Source organism: Drosophila sulfurigaster, chromosome 3 (genome assembly GCF_023558435.1).
Source record: "Drosophila sulfurigaster albostrigata strain 15112-1811.04 chromosome 3, ASM2355843v2, whole genome shotgun sequence".
Classification (NCBI taxonomy): domain Eukaryota; kingdom Metazoa; phylum Arthropoda; class Insecta; order Diptera; family Drosophilidae; genus Drosophila; species Drosophila sulfurigaster.
In genome coordinates this window covers 54,942,851-54,962,854 of record NC_084883.1, presented here as the reverse complement: position 1 = coordinate 54,962,854, position 20,004 = coordinate 54,942,851, and the positions used below count along the sequence as shown (strand labels likewise).

Genomic DNA, 20,004 nt, shown 5'->3' with positions numbered 1-20,004 from the left:
TTCAGTTTAATAACAAGAAATAATCGATGCTTAATAATAAAAAATAAATAACAAAAATAATAACAAAAAATACATTAAATGGCTTTCCAATTATTTCAATTATTTTTAATTATTTCAATTAGAAATGCTAAACTTTTTAAATTCGTTATTTATTCGTTAATCTCTTCATGAACATTACAATAATGCAATCGTTGTATATTACATTTTAAAGTAAAAATAATATTAAAAGAGAATCTTCAGAATTTACAAACATTTTAAAATTTTTATTAACTTACAACTTATTGAAAGTTTTCACAAGTAATAATCTTAAAGAAAAATAAATTATCAAGACATAACAAATTTGTTGTCAATATTTATGCTATTCATATCTTTTGTTGAAATTTATTGTTAAAAATAAATTAGTTTACACTTCAAACAATTAGTATATTTGTTTTATTTTCGTTCCTTAAATCTTGTAAAATACGAAATTTAATTTGTATACGTTTGACATAGTAAAATCATACTTTTTGCTAGATAGGCGAAAATCATCTTGATATTTAGGAATAATTCATCAATTGCACATTCTTCGGGGTCATCTTTCAATCCTGTATGGCTTCCCCTTCACCGCACCTTTTTGCATATTCATAACTTAACGCTTCGTTGCAGCAAAACTCATCAAAATCGAACGGGACATTCGGTTTGCTGTCTGATGGCAGAGTAAATACCTGAGGTGAACCCTGAGCGGGTTTACTTTGCTGTTTGCCGTTAATCAACTAGATACGCAGGGCAAATCCGCAAATGTCGGCCAAATGAACCGTTATCAATTACGTAACGGGTGCGTGAAACGCATCCTTCGTTCGCATCTACGTTGAATTCGCAATTAAACGTTGTAATGCAAATGCCTTGCCCACAGATAAAGTGCAAGCGATAGGCAGCTCGATGCGGAAAAGGGCTGAAGGGGTTGCAAGTTGCATATTGTATGTGGCAAGCATAGAGTTGCCCCTAAGCTAAGGGTTCTATGCGCCTCTCTAAGACAAGGGGCAACGCGGGCAAAAGGTTGATGAACTCCCAAGAAACTTGCACATCAATTTGTCTTCTCTTTGTTTGCAGTCTGACCCACAGGATACACGCAGGATACTCGCATCGAAAGGCATCGAATGGGCAACCCTACTCAATGTCGGGACCTCAACATTTGATATATGATGTGCCGAAAAAGATGCCGTCTTAGAATTGTTATTGTCTAAAGAAAGGGTTTCGATATTTCCATACCGAAACAAAAGAAATTTGACGAGATGTGAGTGAGTTTTATTGACACTATCAAATTGCAACTCATAATTTAGAATAATTTATGAAGGTCATAAAAAATTTGAATTTATTACAAATACTATTTGTTTAAGATTTGGTTTTATAATACCTATCATTTTATTGATACCTATAATAGTATAGCACTAAAAATTTGAAAGACTAAATTTTAAATTTTTACAATGTAGTTTTCATTGAGATTTGGCATTACAATAAAGACTTCATTTACGAGACATCAAAATTGGGTAAAGTACAACACAAAGTAAAGGCCATAAAACTGTCAACGACTCATGACAATACAAAATCTGTAGATCACATTCATATTCTTTAGCATTCAAGCTTATATGGAATATGCAAATGTATCTAATCAAATCTTAATACTTTGGTCCAAAGTTAATCTCCAGTTATCCAATTTAATCTGCAAGGCAAGAAGTGTCAAATATAATTTTTATTAGTCGTTATCGCAAATCGTTGAATATTACAATTATTGTTAATAACAAGTAAGAAAGCTACTGTCGAGTATAGTCGACTGTGAAATACCCGCTACCCATTTTGTATAATAACAATATATTTTGCGGCATTATTCTCAAAATATACCAAATATGTTGCAAAAATACTAAAAATATACAAATTAATATATGTGGTATATCGTATACGGCACAATATAGCAGATTGTCAGCCAAAGCAACTAAGACCCCAAGTAAGTAGGCGTTTTTGCCCATACAAAAGTATTTCTTTAATAACTTCGAAAATTTTTCTTTGATCGCGATGAGGAATGCTAACTACTATAGTTATTATTGTATATACAAAAATTCGCAACTCTAGCTATAAAATTACGCTTGTTATTCGATTTTTTTGATTTGCGGGGGCGGAAGTGGGCGTGGCAAAAATTTGAAACAAACTTGATCTGCGTGCAATTATAACAAATGCTGTCGAAAAATTATAGCTCTATCTCTTATAGTCTCTGAGATCCAGTGTTTCATACGGACGGACGGACGGACGGACGGACGGACGGACGGACAGACGGACATGGCTAGATCGTCTCTGCTGTTGATGCTGATCAAGAATATATATACTTTATAGTGTCGAAGATGCCTCCTTCTACCTGTTACATACATTTCCTGCCGGCACAAAGTTATAATACCCTTCTACCCTATGGGTAGCGGGTATAAAAATCAGAAATTTTTATTTATTATGCCCGCTATCCATGAATTAGAAGGGTATTATAAACTTGTGTTTGCAGGAAATGTATGTAAATTATATGTATTCTTGAAGAGCGTCAAAACAATACAGCCATGCCCGTCTGGCATTAAGTCTATATGGTGCAAAGTTAATCTCAAGTTATCCACTTTAATCTATAAGGAAAGTAGTGTGAAGTATTATATTTATTATTAATCGTTATCACAAATATGTAGAACATAACAATTGCTGATAGTCAGTAAAAATAAGCAAATTTTTAACTTATTTAAATATTTTTTCAATAGCCCTTTTAACGTATTTATTCGTATTTCTTATACACTTAATCACTTGTTAGTTAGTTGATCACTTTTCTAGATTTTCGTATTTGCTGGTCGACAGCCCTCCAAGAGCACGGTATTAAGTTCCTACGACTATTGCAAAGCGCACGTAGGAACTCTATACCTCGCTGATGGTAAAGAGGCTTCGATATTTTATTTTTTCTATTTATGTATTTTTGATTTTTGCTGTGACGAATTCGTTTCACTTTTGCACAATGCAAGTCACATGTCAACTTACCCAATGGCAATCCGTAAGCTTCTCCCACTTGTTCCGCAGTGTTTGAGTTGTCAATTTTGTTGAATTTTAAGCTGCAATTAAAGCCATAAACGGATTATAGACAACATTCTTTCAATTCTTACTTGTGCTTGTGCTTTTTGCCAGCTTAATAACGAAATTGATTCAACAGTCGCCCGTCTGTCTGGGCACTCCACCAAAAGGAAAAAAAGAGCTTATAGATACATGCGAGTACGCGAAGATAGAGATAGATAGATATTTTTTGGGTATGCTCTTAAAATTTTATATCTCCACATTAGCCGTCGCCGGTTGGAGTCGAAGCAAAAACGACGGGGATCGAGATACACTTATGCCTGCTGCACATTAGCCATAAAAAGATGGAAAGTAGCAGATACGCTCGCTTCTTAAGCTGCCAGCAAAAAGTTAAGAACAGAGACTGAGACTGAGACTGAGAGTGTAGTGAGCTCTTTGCTGGCTGCAGTTGTGACTAACCGCAATTCACTTGGCAAATTTTATATATTGGCAATCGGCATCGGCGATTCGCAATTCACAATTGGCAATTGGCAATTGGCGATTGCAAACAATCCACACATGAAATTAAAACAATTCCGATTTGCCGACTTCTAACCTTGAATTATCTCTATAATTTTCCACCCGCCTCGCTAAGGAGATACAAAAGATACAGCTGTGAATGTGTCTGTTTGTCTATCTGTCTTTTATAGAGCAAAGTCACACCCGACAGACACTTGAGACTGGAGACTCGAGTCGAGTTGAGTCGAGAGCTGAGTCGGGCCTCGCTAATTACCTGCTGCAACACAAAAAACTAATCAACTTGATTGATTTATCTGACAGAACTGCACAAGTTGACATTTTGAAAAGGCAACAACAGCCATAGCCGCAGCTACAACGACTCTTTAACGCCCACAGCAACAACAACAGCAACAACAACAACAACAACATCGAAATGGTATTAGTAAGAACAACAACAACAAAACACTTGGCTGCACACTGAAATTATCATTTCAATTATATGCAAAATAAATGCATTTGATTGCCAAGTTACTTTGCCTTCGTTGTGCCCTGGCTACAAATCTTTAGTATCTGTTAGATACATTCGCCTCAAAGTGTTAACCACATCGCAGCGTGATTTGCATTTAATGTTTGCTGCCTTTTGGGCTTATTTTGTTGTTTTTTTGTCGTTGCTTGCCTGCTTGCTTGCTATTTGCCTTGTCGCTCTCTTGTCTGGCCGAGACGTAAATCAATTTTGTTTGATATTTTCCACTTTGATTCGGTAGCTTAATAAAACGGCCGCCCGCTGTGTCAAAGGAGACTTTTCAATTGCCAATTGCTGACATGTGTGTTGGGTTGCTGAGTGTGTGTGTGTGTGACATGTCACGAGACTCGAGAGTCAGAGTTGGAGCTGCAGTTGCTTCTGCCTTGCAGCTGCTCAGTGCTTTAATGGCGCCATAACTTGTGGCAGGCAACCAAAAGTCCACGGCGAGTACATAAACTGGCGGACAGTACGCTGATTAGCATCAGGAAGGCAGTCAGGCAATGGACGCGACGTCGACGACTGCCTTTGATTGACAGTTTGCATACAAAGCGCCAACAAAGCACAGTCAATGCAACTGAGCCACAGAATTCGCACATAAATCGACTGAATGCACGTTGCGATATATCTGCGAGATACATTCGCATTCGCATTCCCATTGACTGACGACTGACGACGACTGACGAACTGCCATTTGGCTAGAAAGAGCTGTGCCCACTTTGTTTTTATCGCCGAGCCGACTGCAAAGTGTTGACGTTTCGACCAGCCTAATGGGCAAACTGATTAGGCTGGCTTGTTTATGGCCCAAGCTCACGTTAGGGTCAACACAGCTTGCCACCTGGTGCAAGAAATTTGTGGCTGCCACAATTGAGCTTGACGAAAAGTCAATTTCGAATGTGCAGCTCAAACATCAACATCAACATCAACAGCATCCCAACAGCTGACAAGCGACCCATTTCACAAAGAGACAGAGAGACAGACAGAGAGACAGAGAGAAAGACAGACAGAGAGACAGACAGATAGGCGGACAGGCTCTCTTTCACTTAGAAAGAATTAATTAAAACGCCAAATTGCTAAGCACAGAATTGGCAACAGAAAAAAAGGCAACTGGAAACTGCGCTGAAGAAATTAATTAAGCCGAGTAAATTAAAATGTATCAAGTTGGTTACGCTACGTCTGATGCACAGTCAGCCACGCCCAGTCAGCGGCAAATGTGCAACGCCTCCAAACGGTAAAACGTGCTGTGAAATTTTGATGAAGTTTCTTTCCGCTGAAGCTTCTCCCTGGGAATAAGAAAAAGAAACAGAGAGAGAGAGAGAGAGAGAGAGAGAAGATTATATGGTAGCTGCATAATATAATGTTTATATTATTTAATTAATATTTGCTTTTGTTTTTTTTGTATTGTCGCTCGTTGCGTTGCAAGTTGCTCTTCTGATGCGCTCCAGTTGATGGAAGACTTAATCGAAAACATGAAAAAACTCTAATAGGAAAAGCGATTGCTGGCAGTGAGTGTTATTCGTTATTCAGACTCATATTCATATTCGTTTTCGCATTCGTGTGTTGAATGGCAGGCGCCAGACGCTTGTCATTTATGTTGTGTGTTGTGTGTTGTGTTGTGTGTTGTGCATGCGAGCTAAAAGTGAAGGTCTGCTCTGACCATGGGGCGAGTGGGCAGCTCACCTGCTGTGCACCTCGCTTCATACTATATACTATATATAGTATATTGTGGAGTATTAGTGTAAACGTGCAGCTTTATGTTATGGCAAATTGCCGTTGACAGCCTGTGAGATACATTTGCAATCTGTAACTGTGAAGTACAGCATGAGATACATTTGGGAGACGGCATTAAATTAGTTTATAAGATACTCGAGTTTCTTCTCTCTCTTCTAGAAAGTAAGTAAACTTATCATTCTTTTAACGCACTCACAAATTCAACCCTTTATATCAGCTCTAAACACATTTCCTTTTATTATCTGTATCTGAATCTATGGATATATTTTCATTACTCTTTATACTATATACTATTATGCTTTATACTATAGTATATTGTTGAGTAAACGTGCAGTTTTATGCTATGGCATACATTTGCAATCTGTAACTGTGAAGTACAGCATGAGATACATTTCAGAGACTGCATTTAATTAGTTAACACACACATTTATAATCCAAAAGATACTCGAGTTTCTTCTCTCTCTTCTAGAAAGTAAGTAAACTTATCATTCTTTTAACGAACTCACAAATTCAACACTTTATATCAGCTCTATGCATCTCTACTTTTGTATCTTTATCTGTATCTATAAATATATTTTCATTATTCTTTATACTATATACTATTATGCTTTATACTATATCTATATATAGTATATTGTTGCAATCTGTAACTGTGAAGTACAGCATGAGATACAATTTGGAGACTGCATTAGTTAACACACACATTTATAATCGAAGAGTTACTAGAAAGTAAGTGCAATTACCTTTCATTTAACGCACTCACAAATTCAACACTTTATGCCAGCTGCAAGCGCATCTCTACTTTTGTATCTGCATCTGTATCTGTATCTATGGACGTTTTTTCATTATGTGGTCATTATTCGTTATTATTATTATGTTGAATTTTATTGCTTTATAAGCGCATTTTAATTTTTGCCTTTCACAGACTGCGGCTGCATCTGCGGCCACTGAGTTATCCCAAGGCTCGTAAAAAATGCACAGCACATACGCTGATGATCAACGGGCTGCCAACAGTCGGACATTGGACATCAGATGCAATGACGTGGATACAAGACAGAGAGAGAGAGAGAGGAGGAGACTGAGACTGAGACGTGACGACAAAAGCTGTTTCAGTTTTCCATGTTCGCCGTTGTCAACAACAAAGTTGAGCCTCTCTTTTGTGAAAGGCCAAAACGAAACGCGAAATTACGAGCAGCAAGCAGTTGTGTGGCACTTGCCACAAAGAATACAGTTTTGGTCAGTTTGTGTAGCGCCTGCAATTTGTTGGAAAGAAAGGATTGGATCGTCGTTGGCATTATAAAGTCATAGATTCGTAATTATTTTGCCACCGACAATTTAGTGGCGGCTCTTTGCCTTTGACGCTGATTGATTGCGCTTGTAACTAATCTGTACATTTATTGAGTTATCTGCCTGGCATTTATAATGTGCGCACAGAGACTGGCTGGTTGGTTGGTTGGTTGGTTGGTCATTTCGATGGTTTCCACTGACTGTGAGTGCCGCCAGTTGTGACCAATTAAAAGCAAACGGTTTTTGCAACGCAATTAAACGGCATTTAACGGCAAGCCAAAAGCGGCGCATGCAAAAATCGCTTCCTCATTGGCAGGCAACACACATTAAAATTCCATCAGACCAACATAAATTTTCGCACTGATTTCATGCGCCAGTGTGTGTGTGTGTGTGTGTGTGACCAGTTCCAGAACATGTTGTGCCAGCATTTGGACATTGAACATGGCCACGCAGCACGCAGCTTATCAATCGTGCCACTGCATTCAGATGTGGCTGAAGTTGCTTAGAAATCCCTGGCAACAGGTTACAAGCTGCCAGCTACAAGTTTGCTATTAATTTGCCCACGCCCCCTTCTGCTTCTTTCTGCCCATATGTGGCTTTAGTTCCCTATGTGTGCGTTGCATTTCAGCAGCGGCCTTGTTGAGTTGTCAGCTGGCTTCAACGGCCTGACTTGAACTGCGACTGCGACTTCGATTGCGGTTGCGACTGCGGTTGCGACTGCGGCGCGTGGTTATTAATGAAGTCAATCAACAGTTTTGACAGAAATTTATCTATAAGCGTCGGCATTCTGCCAGGCAACATGTTGCACACTCACATTCGAAGAGTGTCCGCTACAAGTTGCTAATTTTGCGCGGCGTTGAAACATGTTTACAGGCAACTTGGCAACCTGGGAAACGTGGCAAACGTGGCAAGCTGACAGCAGCCTGGCACTCAGTTCCGAAGTTGATCAGAGAAAGAGAGCGAGAAAGAGAGCTAAGCGAAGCGCTTTTATTTATTTAATTTTATTTTATGTTAATTCGAAACCTGTTTAATTACCAAGTTGCTTTCGTAGTAAATACGAATTGCCTTCTTTTTCTCGTATTTTCAATTACATTGTAGAGCAGCCTTGCTTTCAACTCGAGTGCGCTACAAATCTGCCCTGGACTAGAGGATATCACCTCGCTGCATGTGCCATGAAAATTAACTGCAATGCGAATTCACATTGACAGCAAATTAACCTACAATTGAGAATATTAGTTTTGTGGAGCTGCCTGAAAGAGTTGCTAACATTTGAAAGATATTTAATTTAAATATGAATATGAATTGCAAAGTCTTGTCGAAATAAGTGAAATTATGAATAATAAATAAACAAAAAAATAAAATAATAATATAATTATTAATCTTAAACGAATATATAAATATATTAAAAATAATGATAGTATATTTAAGACCTTTTTTATATTTTATTATTATTTAAAAGGTTACTTATAATTAAAATTAATACTAACTCTATTGGCAGCGAAGTCCTTTGGCTTTTTTTATATTTTATTTTATACGATTTCAACAAATATAAATATATAAAGAATTTAAACAAAATTTTAAGTAAATTGCAAAATTCACATTAAAATTCTCAAACGAATTTTTGTTAATTTAACTCTATTAATATATAACAAGGAAATATATTATTGTTCTTGTTGCATTCTATTGAAGATATGTTCTATTGAAGATATGTTCAACTGTCGTTCTATTTAATTACTCAGAAAAATAAAATGTTGAAAAGCTACTAAGACGTATCTAATAACTATTTAATACAAATTTGTAAAATTCTATTGTTCACTCTTGACTTTTTTTTACCAATTCAAAGTTAAACTTTTCGTTTGAACACGAAAAAATAAATAATTATAAAAAATTATAGAAATGATTATAAAGTAATAAAATATAATTCATATTTCTTTATTTTAATTACCAATTTAATGTTGCGATTTCTTAGTCCAGAGTCTAGTTGCAGATCATTGATAATGCGCTCTGGCCGTGTCCTTGTTTATCAGTCATAATTGCAACTGACTGGCCATAAATTGAGGTCCAGTTAAACTTTTGGTTGTTTTACGAGCAATTTGATTGTTTTTTGTTTGTATTCCATATTTGTTTTGTAAGCTGCTGCATTTTATTGAGTTTGTCTTGCTGAGCTAACACATAACGGTTTATTTAATTATCGTCATTTGTTAATTTGCAAATGTTTGCCATTTTGCCATTTGCAGTTTGCCATTTGCAGTTTGCAGTTGACTCCTGCCCCGCCTTCGAGTTGATGCTGTTTAATTGCCTTAATCAATTTACGTTTTATGTTGACCAAATTAATACTGATACGAGTTTTTGGAGCGCCAAAGCAAAAAGTGAAGCGATCCTGTTTGACGTAGTTACAGACTTGTTGTCTGAGCCAATTAGCTGCAAGTAGGCGCAAAGAAGAAGAAGAAACTGAAAAAAAGAAAAACAACGAAGGTAAATACACAATTAATTGATGAAGCTCAAAATGCAGAGAGCAGAAAGAAGATCACTTGATTAATGAGTTGAAAATCATAAACTAGTTTCACTCGCACACAATATTAATAACTATGCGCAGAAGTTTCTTAACTTGTAATTAATCAGAGAGTTGAGTGGCTGCTAGCTTGTAACTAGCTGCCACTCAGTTGAGGTTGCTTGCAACAGGTTGTTGTTGTTTACGAGCATCATTTGCCTCATTTTCCAGTTTATATTCCGCACTTTGTTTTGCTCATCTTCTTCGCCTTTGCCGAGTTCCATTCATTTGCTTACCTAATTTGCCAGCAATTTTCCTTTTCCCTTTTCCTCCCTTTTGCCTCTGCCGCATTTTAATTTCACTTTTCGCGGCAAATTTTTCTTCTACGTTTTTCTCCACGCTTTTCTTTTATTTTACTCAACGACGACGACGAGGAAGAAGCCGGCAAACTTTTTAATGTCGCGCGGCTGCTGCAGCTAATTTAGCCTGCGGGTGGATGAGGGTGGTTTGGTGGTTGCTCTGAGGGTGAATGGGGAGGTGGGGAGGCTCGACTTGGCGCACAGACTTTGCCAGGCAGTGTCTTTTGGTTTTGGCTTCATTTGCGCGCCAGGCAAAGAAAGAAGAAGGCGAAGAAAAAGTCGAAGTCGAAGGCGAAGGCGAAGGCGAAGGCATCTTGGCTTGCGTTCGTCCTTGTCGCTGTTTGTTCATTTTGCTTGCAATGAAATTAAAAACAGCAAGGAGTCGTTGCACACACACACACACACACAGTGAGGCAATGACACCAGGCATAGGGAAGTGCTGTGGTAGCCTCTGCAAGCTTGGCAACTTTTCGCAGGACTAAATGAAAATGAGTAAAGTTTGCGTTTTTCTTCGCACCCACAGCAAAGATGAAAGCGGAGGCAGCTGCCTTCTTGATTATGCACTTCACCCGGCAACGTCATCATGAACATCATCAACATCATGAACATCATCATCATCGTTGCCGTCGTCATCAGCAACGTCATGAGCATCGTCATTGTCCTCGTTTGCTTATTAACCCAGTTTCAGTCTTTCGTCTCTTGACTCACAGCTGCCGGCTGTCTGTCTTCTTCTCTCCTTCTCTCCTCTCTCTCTCTCTCAGTCTCTCTTTCTCTTTCTGTGTGTGGGTTGTGGTGTTTATTTTTTGTGTCCTTGTTTTAATTTTAATTTTTGTTTGGTCTACGTTTCGCTTTTTTGCCGTTGCCATTGCCGTCTTGGGCTTTTCTTGCCTGCAATTTGGTGACGTCGTCTTCGTCTTCCTTGTTGTTGTGCTTTGTTGTTTCTGCTTTGTGTCGTCATCGAGTGACTGACTGCCTGCCTGCCTGCCTCTTTGTTTCTAGGTCAAGAACTTTTGCCGGCTTTTTGACTTTGTTTAGTTGGCAACACGTTGACATTGAAATTGGCGACAAACTAAGAGATGCCCCGCAATTAGTGGTCTCCTCTGCGTATACTTTATATTTATAAGCAAGTTAAAAGTTGGGTAAGTTGTAGCCAATTCAAGTTTATAGAAGCAGTTAAATATGTTGGTTGATTATAAGAAGCATTCTTTTAGTATTCTACTCTGCGTATACGTAATATTTGTAAGCAAGTTAAACTCTAAGGAATTCCTTAGTGAATAACAAATTTTATAAGCAGTCAAATCAGTTAGCTGAATATTAGATGAATGCCAGTAGTATTTTACGCTGCGTATACGTAATATTTGTAAGCAATTTAAGGCGAAATTGTCTTCAATAAGCAGTTAAATAGATGAATGGTTCTCTAGATGCTTTCTGTCTCCGGTGGCATTGTCGCTTTTGATAGGCAACTGTCAGGCAAATGACATCACGCACTATAGTCATCAATTTTGGGATGCTCTTGGCTGTAGCCAAATCCCCCGCAAAAATCTCCAACCGAAAAAAGTAAAGGAAAAAAGGAATAAGCAGAATAAAAATGAAAACCTCCCACTTAAAGCTTAAGCAGAAGACTTTGACATCGTGTGTTTGAGTTTGAAATATTCGCAATTGCGAATCCTCTCGTATTTGTCACAGGATACACACACACATACAGTTATATATATGTATATAAATATATGTATATGTGTGTGTGTATATAGCATAGATGTATTCGTATTTAGATTGTAGACTTTGCCACGCAAGACATTATTATGATGGAATCCTATTTGTTACAAGCAAATGGCAAAGCGAACATTTGCTGCCAGTGCCAATGACAGGCGACGAGCGTCGAGACGTGTCTAAAGCGAGGGGAGGAAGGGGGGGCATGTGTCATGGTAAATGGCAGGATTGTGATGAATGGAGAAGGAGATGAGCAGCTTCCCAAGTTGCGATGCGATGCGCAGCAGAGTAAATTATGCTAATGTCTAAATAATGCATATTCGATGAAGAGATGTGTGGAAAGAGACTTGATTCTGTCTATATACTCTACTATGTATCTGTATATACATATGTATGTGTGTGTGGAATGTGGGCGAAAAGTTTTGAGAGTCGGATTGATTTTTGGTGCGTTTTGCAGTTGATATTAGATGTTGGATGTTGCCTGGACAGCAGCCACAAAAGGCTCTATAAATCACATTTATGTTCGGCTTCAAGTGCCGCAACTAATGATGGAAATAAATTCACGGTTGCCGACAAAACAGGACGACAGCACGACAATGCTGACTTTCAGCTGCCAACTGCCAACTGCCAGAAGAAAAAACAGAACAGAACATAAAAGAACAAAGAGAGAAAATTGTAAGCAACTTGTAGTTTGGTCATGGGGATGAGCAGCAAAATGGGAGCTGAAAAGATTCCATTCCAAGAGAGGGAGACTCACTCGACTGTGCCGCGCAATTTTTGGCTGCTTTTGACGCCAGGCCAATATGCAGTAAATCTGCCAGAATGTGCCTCTAGATTTGGCAACGCAGCAGCAGCAGCAGCTCTTCGAAATGGGTTACATATTTTATGCTTAATATTTTGCATTTTATTTCGCTGATGCGCGAATGCGAAACTGCGAATGGAGAAGGCAACGGGGAATGGCAAAGGCAAAGGCTAACGGCCTTTTATGGCAGCAGCCAGCGAAGGAAAAGTCTTAACTGCCAACTGTACTTGAATGTGTGTTGAGGGGAAAATTGAAAATTCTTCTTCTACTCGTACAAGACAAGAGCCAAGGCAACAGCAACTGTTTGTTACATTTAGTTTGGCAGCCAAATAAAATCAAATTTGCTGAAATGAGTTTGGGGTCAAGCCCAAGCTTGTAATAACGTACAAATTGAAATGCAAACAGATTGCAAAGTGAATCTAAGTCTGTCTCAATTGTTGTGTTCATAGTGTTAATCGCACATATTTGCACTTTCTGTGTGCTGTGTGTGTGTGTGTGTGTGTGTGTGCTCAGCAACCTCAAAAATAAAATCGATAATAACAAATTTTTGCAAACACACAATTTGCTTATCAAGCACTCTGGCTGCCAACTGCAACCCTCATCCCTCAACCCTGTGTATTTGAGATATATAATATACACAAGTATGTTATATATAAGAAGCAAATAGATAAAGAGTGGTAGAGAGGGGTGCGGTTGATATGTCGTGCATTCGTTTTGCTGCCTTTCAATAAAACGCAAAACGCAACTTGAAGTTAATTTGCATATTTGCCAACACTCTGAACACGCACAGAATCGACGTCGTCGTTGAGTTTCTTGCTGTTGCAAAACTAATAAAAAATTTGTAGTTAGGTGACAGTTGCAGCCCAGGAACGGGGAGGAGGGCAGCGAAAGGGTGTGTGCGAAATGTATGCAAATTTTTTGCATTGCGATCGAACTCGATCGAACTCTAGAAATGCAACTACAAGTAAATCCCTGTTAATTTGCATAATCGCTTCCCTGCCTCGATACCTCGATGCCTTGTTAAAGGATTTGCGAAAAATAAAACTTTCGTTTCTTGTGCTGTTCGTTTCCCTTTTCATAATAAGCAAATTGATTGCATTGTTGACTTACCTCGCTGCATGTTTGACTGAGTGTGTGTGTGAGTCTGTTTGTACATTCGGTTAGGCAAATATTTTGCCAATGAGTAGCCTGACAGCAACTGACAGACGGAGATGGAGATGGGACGAGTGAATACCTAAGTGAAAATATTTGAAAATTGGTTTTGGCGGCGCACCTGACAAAGGAAAACAGCAACGAGCAGAGAGCAGAGAGCAAAGCGAACTGCTGCTGGCAAATACAAATAGAGAAAGTCCGACTGCAGCCAAGTCGAATATTGAATACACTTTTAACTAGAGTTTGACTTTCAGCAAGGACACTAGATGAAGAGAGACAGAGCGCACAATTCATGTATGCACAGTTATAAATTCAATTCAGTTCAAGATGCGCGACAGCAAGACGACAGCTTTGAAGAGGGGAGTGAGGGGGGAGACTTGGCAATCCTGTCAGACATTTTCTACATTTTGATATGTACTCGTATTTTTCGTTTGCCTGCTAAAAAGGATTACGCTAACACAAAGCAGTCGCGCAGACAGAGAAGGCAAACAAAATCCAAAGAAGCAACAGAAAGAGAGAAAGAGTGAGTGAGAAAGAGAGAGGGGGAGGGGAGGAGAAAGGCGGTTATAGAGACAGACAGCGCGACGACGCTTTGCATATAGAATATTTGGATTTTTGCACATGCCAATATGAAATGCAGACCCACCCAGTTAGAAGCACACACCACACACCACACACACACACACACACACACACACACACTACACACACCCCAAAGCACACTTCCCCCCCTCTCTCTCTTCATTGCCAGTCAAACACAGTCTCGGATTTTCATGTGTGTCCCACGCTTTTGTCGCATTTTCCTCCTCTTTTTTTTTGTGTCGCTGTCGTTGTCGCTTTTTGCTTTGTTCGCCAAAGCAATCACCCCCGCCATGTGTGTGTGTATATCTATCTCTGTGTGTGTGTGGTTGTTGTTTGTATTTGTACAGCAACCATCAAACATTTGCTTATGTGTCTTGTACAAGAAAAACGCTAAAACGTGCGTGTATCTGCTTCTCTCTTTTTATATGTATGTGAGGGCAACAAATTTGCAAAAGCCAAAAGAAAATGGTTGGCTGTAAATTGCTGCCATAGAATGAGAGTTGAAGTTCGAGTTCGAGTTAGAGTTTGTGGGTGGCAATTTCCACTTGATGTTAGTTAGCGGGTTGAAAAACGCTTTAGATTGAACTATGGCTGTCATAAATGGCTTTGCATCGCATATCTAAAACGGCTTAAGTGCAGATTGATGGCAGCACACACAAAGCAGCAAAGCGAGGCAGTTAAGTATAAAGCAGGCAGCCAGATTTTAGATTTGCAGCCATAAGAATAAAACTAGAAACGGCCGCAAATATCGATTTTAACTTGTCTATTCTATATAAAATTATTTAAGTATATATTTTAAGTAATGATGTGTGCTACTATAAATCTACTTCTAACGTATAATAAAAGTCCGTAAACTTGAAATAGTAAAAGACTTTCTTTTAAAATACTTTCTTGTCAATAAATCGGGATTTCTATAATTCTAGTATTCATCTTAACAATTTTCTATCAAATTATGCTGAAGTAAATTTACTTTCAATACATTATAGAAATCTATAAACTTGAAATCGTAATAGAGTTTCTTTTAAAATACTTTATTAACAAAATATAGTTATTTCTATAATTTAACTATACTATATACTATAACAATTTTCTATTGCTAAAAAGTTTTGATTTCTATGCAACTATTCAATAAATCTACTTTTAATGCATATCGAAATAAAATAGTTATATTTTCTTGACAATAAATCGATATTTAATAATAATATTTAATAACTCTAATATTCTTCTTCTTAATTTGCTATATTAATAACAAATTTTGATTTATATCAAGTCATTCTTTTTATACGTTTTGCTGTTGAAGCGAAACTTTAATAGATATAAAGTTGAAGATAATTTTACTTTTGAAGCCAATCTTTTATAGGTGCGGGGTTAAAAATACATTTTTAATTTTGAACTTTTATAAAAATATTTGTAGTAAACATTTTCTTTTTTCTTAAATATGTTGTAAATCATATTTAAGAATATTTGAGCAAATTTCTCTATGCCTAATACTAATTCACAAATGGAACTCCACCTCGTAGAACTTGTTAGTAAAACTCTTTCTATGCTAAGCCTATAATTGGCAGCGAATATTCGTTTCCCGCTTGCATATCCTGCAACTCGACAATCACTCAAGCACTCTTACACTGCGAACACAATGCCAATCAATAATTGACAGCGGAGTCGCATGCAGAACATGATTTGCAAATAATGCACTTGAATTTGCATAAGGTTGCAAAAATCTGCAAAACAATTTATGTAAATTAGCAGCAAGGATCTGCAATTAAATCTCGTCGAGACAGCTGACAGCCAAAGGGCAAAAAAACAATAAGAGAATAGTAGTAAAAAAAAACCAGACCCAGGTAGACAAAAAAAGCTCATTTGCATAAAAACGGAAATAGAACCGAAAAAAATAAAAACGAGAGTGCGTAGCGAAAAGTGAAAGGGGTAGCAAAAGTCTAGGGGTAAACTCGTAACCCTGACGAATCCTGACCCAGCAGCTCATTAGCATAAAATTAAACAAAAAAGAGTCGGAAAACTGGCAAATTCTGATGCTGTGCAGAGGCAGCCAGTCAGCCAGCCAGGCAGCTGTGTCCTCGACTCGCATCCTTGTTGTTGAGGTTCAACGAACTGCGCCAAGTCTTGTCTCACTAACCCAAATTAAAATTATGTTAATGAACGTCGAAAGAGAGAGAGAGAGAGAGAGAACGTAAGAGAAGAGAAGAGAGAGCGAGAGCCGGCAGTCAAATCACGGCCAAGGACAACGATGACGACGACGGCAACGTTTTCGTCCTGTGCTTTTCATTTTGCCTAATGAGCACGCGACTGCGACTGCGACGTCGATGGCCGTGATGCTGCAACTGGTCCTGCTTCTGCTTCTGATTCTGCTTCTGCTTCTGCTGCTCCTGTTACACACAGCCGAGGACGACGTCGCTCATTAATTTTGCCGTCGCTTTTTCGCATATATTGTTGTTGCTTTGCCTTCCATTTCCGCCACGCACACACATTTCTCCTCCTTTTTTCTGCCTTTTTAATTTTCGTGTTTCATTTTTCATTTTGTACCGCGCTCATTTGGTGACGTCACAACGTCACACTGCTTGCCATTCCTTTCTACCATTCTATCTCTCTCCCGCTCTATCAGAGGCTCGACTTCTGTCTCAGTCGCTGCCGCTGCCTCTGCTTCGGCTTCAGCTTCTGTCTCTGCTGCCGGCAGAGCGAGTGCCTTCGCATAATTAAGATTTTAATTTATGCAATTATTTTGCCGGCTGTGCGAGTCCTTTTTGGCCTCATCAAATGTAGGCCACTCGAAGGATTCCATCCTCGTTTTTTGCCGGCATGTGCTGTTATTTTTGTGCGTTGGCTCGTTGGGTGCGGTTGTGTTTTGTGCTTGGCTCTCATAACTGATTTTTATGGCGAAACTAATAAAAAACTAAAATAACGCAAATACTTAAACGGTAAAATGGAAACTTGTCGCGAGAGCAAGTTTTAAGTGAGTGAAGCTTACTCCGCGTTTTATGTGATCATTAAAAAAGTTTAACACTTCCACATCGAATACGCCGTCGATTCAACAATGTTTCAAGAAATATCACTAAACTTATTGGTATTATTGTGCTATGCCAACTCTGTTAACAAATCGTTTCTAACATAATAGTTTTTGAAACATGAAAATACATTTCACAACAATTTCACAACACTATGAAAACTCAATTTTATGATATACTACAATATTTAAAGAATTCATTACAAATATGAAATTGGACTTTACATTTACATTAGATTAACAAAGAAATTTACTAAAGTGATTTTGAAATATTATGTTCTGATTTATTCACAAAATCACTTTCTTGAAAAGTATTTCTAATAATTTGAATAAAATGTTCGGAGAGTGTAAAATATATTTGGAAAGCATTTTTAGTTTTCCAAACATTTTTTTTCAAATTATTTAAAATTCTCAAATAAATTTATAAATTCAAGATTTGTAAAATGCATTTTAGTTGCTCAAATTATTATGAATTTTTAAATGTTATTATATATATCCATGACTTGTAAAATTTATTTGTAATGTATTAACAATTTTCTATTTAATTCACATTCATGAACACACAAAGAACTTTTGTTTAAATTTGAAATTTCAAAACTTACCTGAATTGTAATTTTTGTCCATTTAATGTAACTTTTAATTTGGTTTGTGTTTTTTTTTTTTTTAAATTCAGCTTATGCATTTATTTTAAAATTTGAGACATATTTTAAACCGAAAATGTTAAAGTCGTGAAATTACACAAGTTCACTGAAAATCCCAGAGTAGTTTATTGAAGTTTATGCTTGTATAGTATGTTGTATTATCCTTGGCACAAGTGAGTTTAGATTTTAGAGGGCAACGCACACAACCGAACCGAGACGCGTCGCGTTAAGGAATGATTTCGACTTTGACTCCAACAAAAATACTTTGGCGCTCACTGTTGGATTCAGAATGCAGAATGGCGTCTCGCGATTCGGTTTCTGTTTCGGTTTCGGTTTCTTATCAACACGCACACGACTTGGAATTGGAGTAATCCCGCAAAGATGAAGGCGTCGTCGTCGACGTCGCTGCTGCTGCTACTGCTGCCTCTGCTATCGAAAGATGAGCGAAGTCGCAAGTCGCAGACACAAAGCCGCCAAACGTAAAGCCGGGAAGTTTCTTAGTCCAGTACAGAATAGAACAGAACAGAACAGGACAAGACTGAACAGGACAAGACAGAACGCACCAGCCGGGAGCAAAGCCCAACTGCTACTGCCCACAATATTGCTGGCTGGCGTTTGTTTTCGACGTAGACGTGGACACGGCCACTGGAAGTCGCTTTTGCCACCCCCGAATGGCCGTCAAGTGCTGCGCTGCTTTGCGCTGCGTCGACAGCGACGCGTCCGCCATGAAGTTCAAGTTATGCGCAGGCGCACTTGACGCCTCTGCTTTCGTTCGCTCTCTGCGGCAGAGTTCACCCCTCAGGTGGAGAAGCAGAGAAAAAAAAGTGCAGCATGCTTCCAGGCGTCGACGTTGGGTGGGAAACGCATTGCGTGCTCTGAGTTTCCCCTCTCGACTTGTCGCTGTTTGAATATCCACCACAGTTTTGAAATCAAGTTGAGCCGCTGAAGTTGCGCAGACGATGCTGCTCCTTAAAGCAGCAGCAGCTTCAGTCTGGCCATCAATAGTTAGAAGTGCTGGCTGGCGTCTTATCAGCCAGCTGCCAGGCCACGCATTTTGTCATTTTTTGGTTTTGCGCACGCAACAAAGGCAAACAGAGGCGCCACCGAAGAGGCCAAAATGGGGCATCGAGGGGGGAAACGAAACGAAGAAAGAGAGAGAGAGAGAGAGAGGGGGATGAGGCGACGCTAAACTGAGCAGCTGAAGTAGAAATGCTTATACGCTGGGGATTTGAGCTTTACAAGCGTAACAAAATATGTAAAAAGAAATAAAGTAAAGCCCTGGCATGAGAGCACACACACACACATACAGTTACACAGATATCCTGCTGTGTATGTGTGTGTGTGTGTGGGTTGCTCGCGTATCTATGAAGTTCCTTCCGTTTGCCGCAGACATTTGCGCCAAGTGTTCTGCTGCCGTTGATGAATGATAGATGGATTATGATTTTGTTTGGCGTAAATTGAATTTTGCATATTTTTTTACGCTTTACAAGCAACCCCGTTGCCTCCCTTCCCTCGCTATTGCTACCTCAATATTTAGACAGCTTAAATATGTATATAGTAAATTCAATATTCAATTCAACAAAAACCAACTTTAAGTCGAGTCACGAATGTGTTGAGGCCTTTCAGTCGCTGTTCAAGCTGTCAACTTTTTCGATGGCTGCATTCGTTTCGTTTGGCAGCGGAAATCAAGTTAACGAAGTACAAATTCTGAATGCAACTGCCAACTTGCAACTCGCAGCAAGAGCAAGAGCAACAACAAAGTCGAGTAGTTGCAGCCAACCCGGCTGCAGCCTCAGCCTCAAATCAATGTTGCAAGACCGAAAATCCACAGCGAAAATGGAAAATCAAAGAGTTGAAGGCTTTAATAAAATGATTGCTTAAGTTAAATATTTAACATGGTATTTTGAAGAAATAACATTAAGCTCAAAATGCCAAGCATATTCTTGACTTTAATAAACTTCCATTGATGCTGCTCTCAAATTTAATTTATGTAAGTTTTCCCAACACTTTACAAATATTCAGTCAACATTAAAATTAGCAAAAGTTTAAAATACATGAATTTAGTGGCTAATCTATTGAAGTATTATATTAAAAAATATGAAAAATACTGTCAAGTACACTCGACTGTGAGATATCCGCCACCCAT

General features: G+C 38.5%; 1 long non-coding RNA gene across 1 annotated transcript; it reads left to right on the top strand.

The window, feature by feature from the left end:
- The first annotated feature begins 449 nt into the window (after nucleotides 1–449).
- Nucleotides 450–1,331, top strand: LOC133843996 (uncharacterized). The gene is made up of 3 exons (XR_009894560.1): nucleotides 450–586; nucleotides 646–814; nucleotides 893–1,331. It is a non-coding gene; the product is annotated as an uncharacterized LOC133843996 (long non-coding RNA).
- Nucleotides 1,332–20,004: the final 18,673 nt, after the last annotated feature.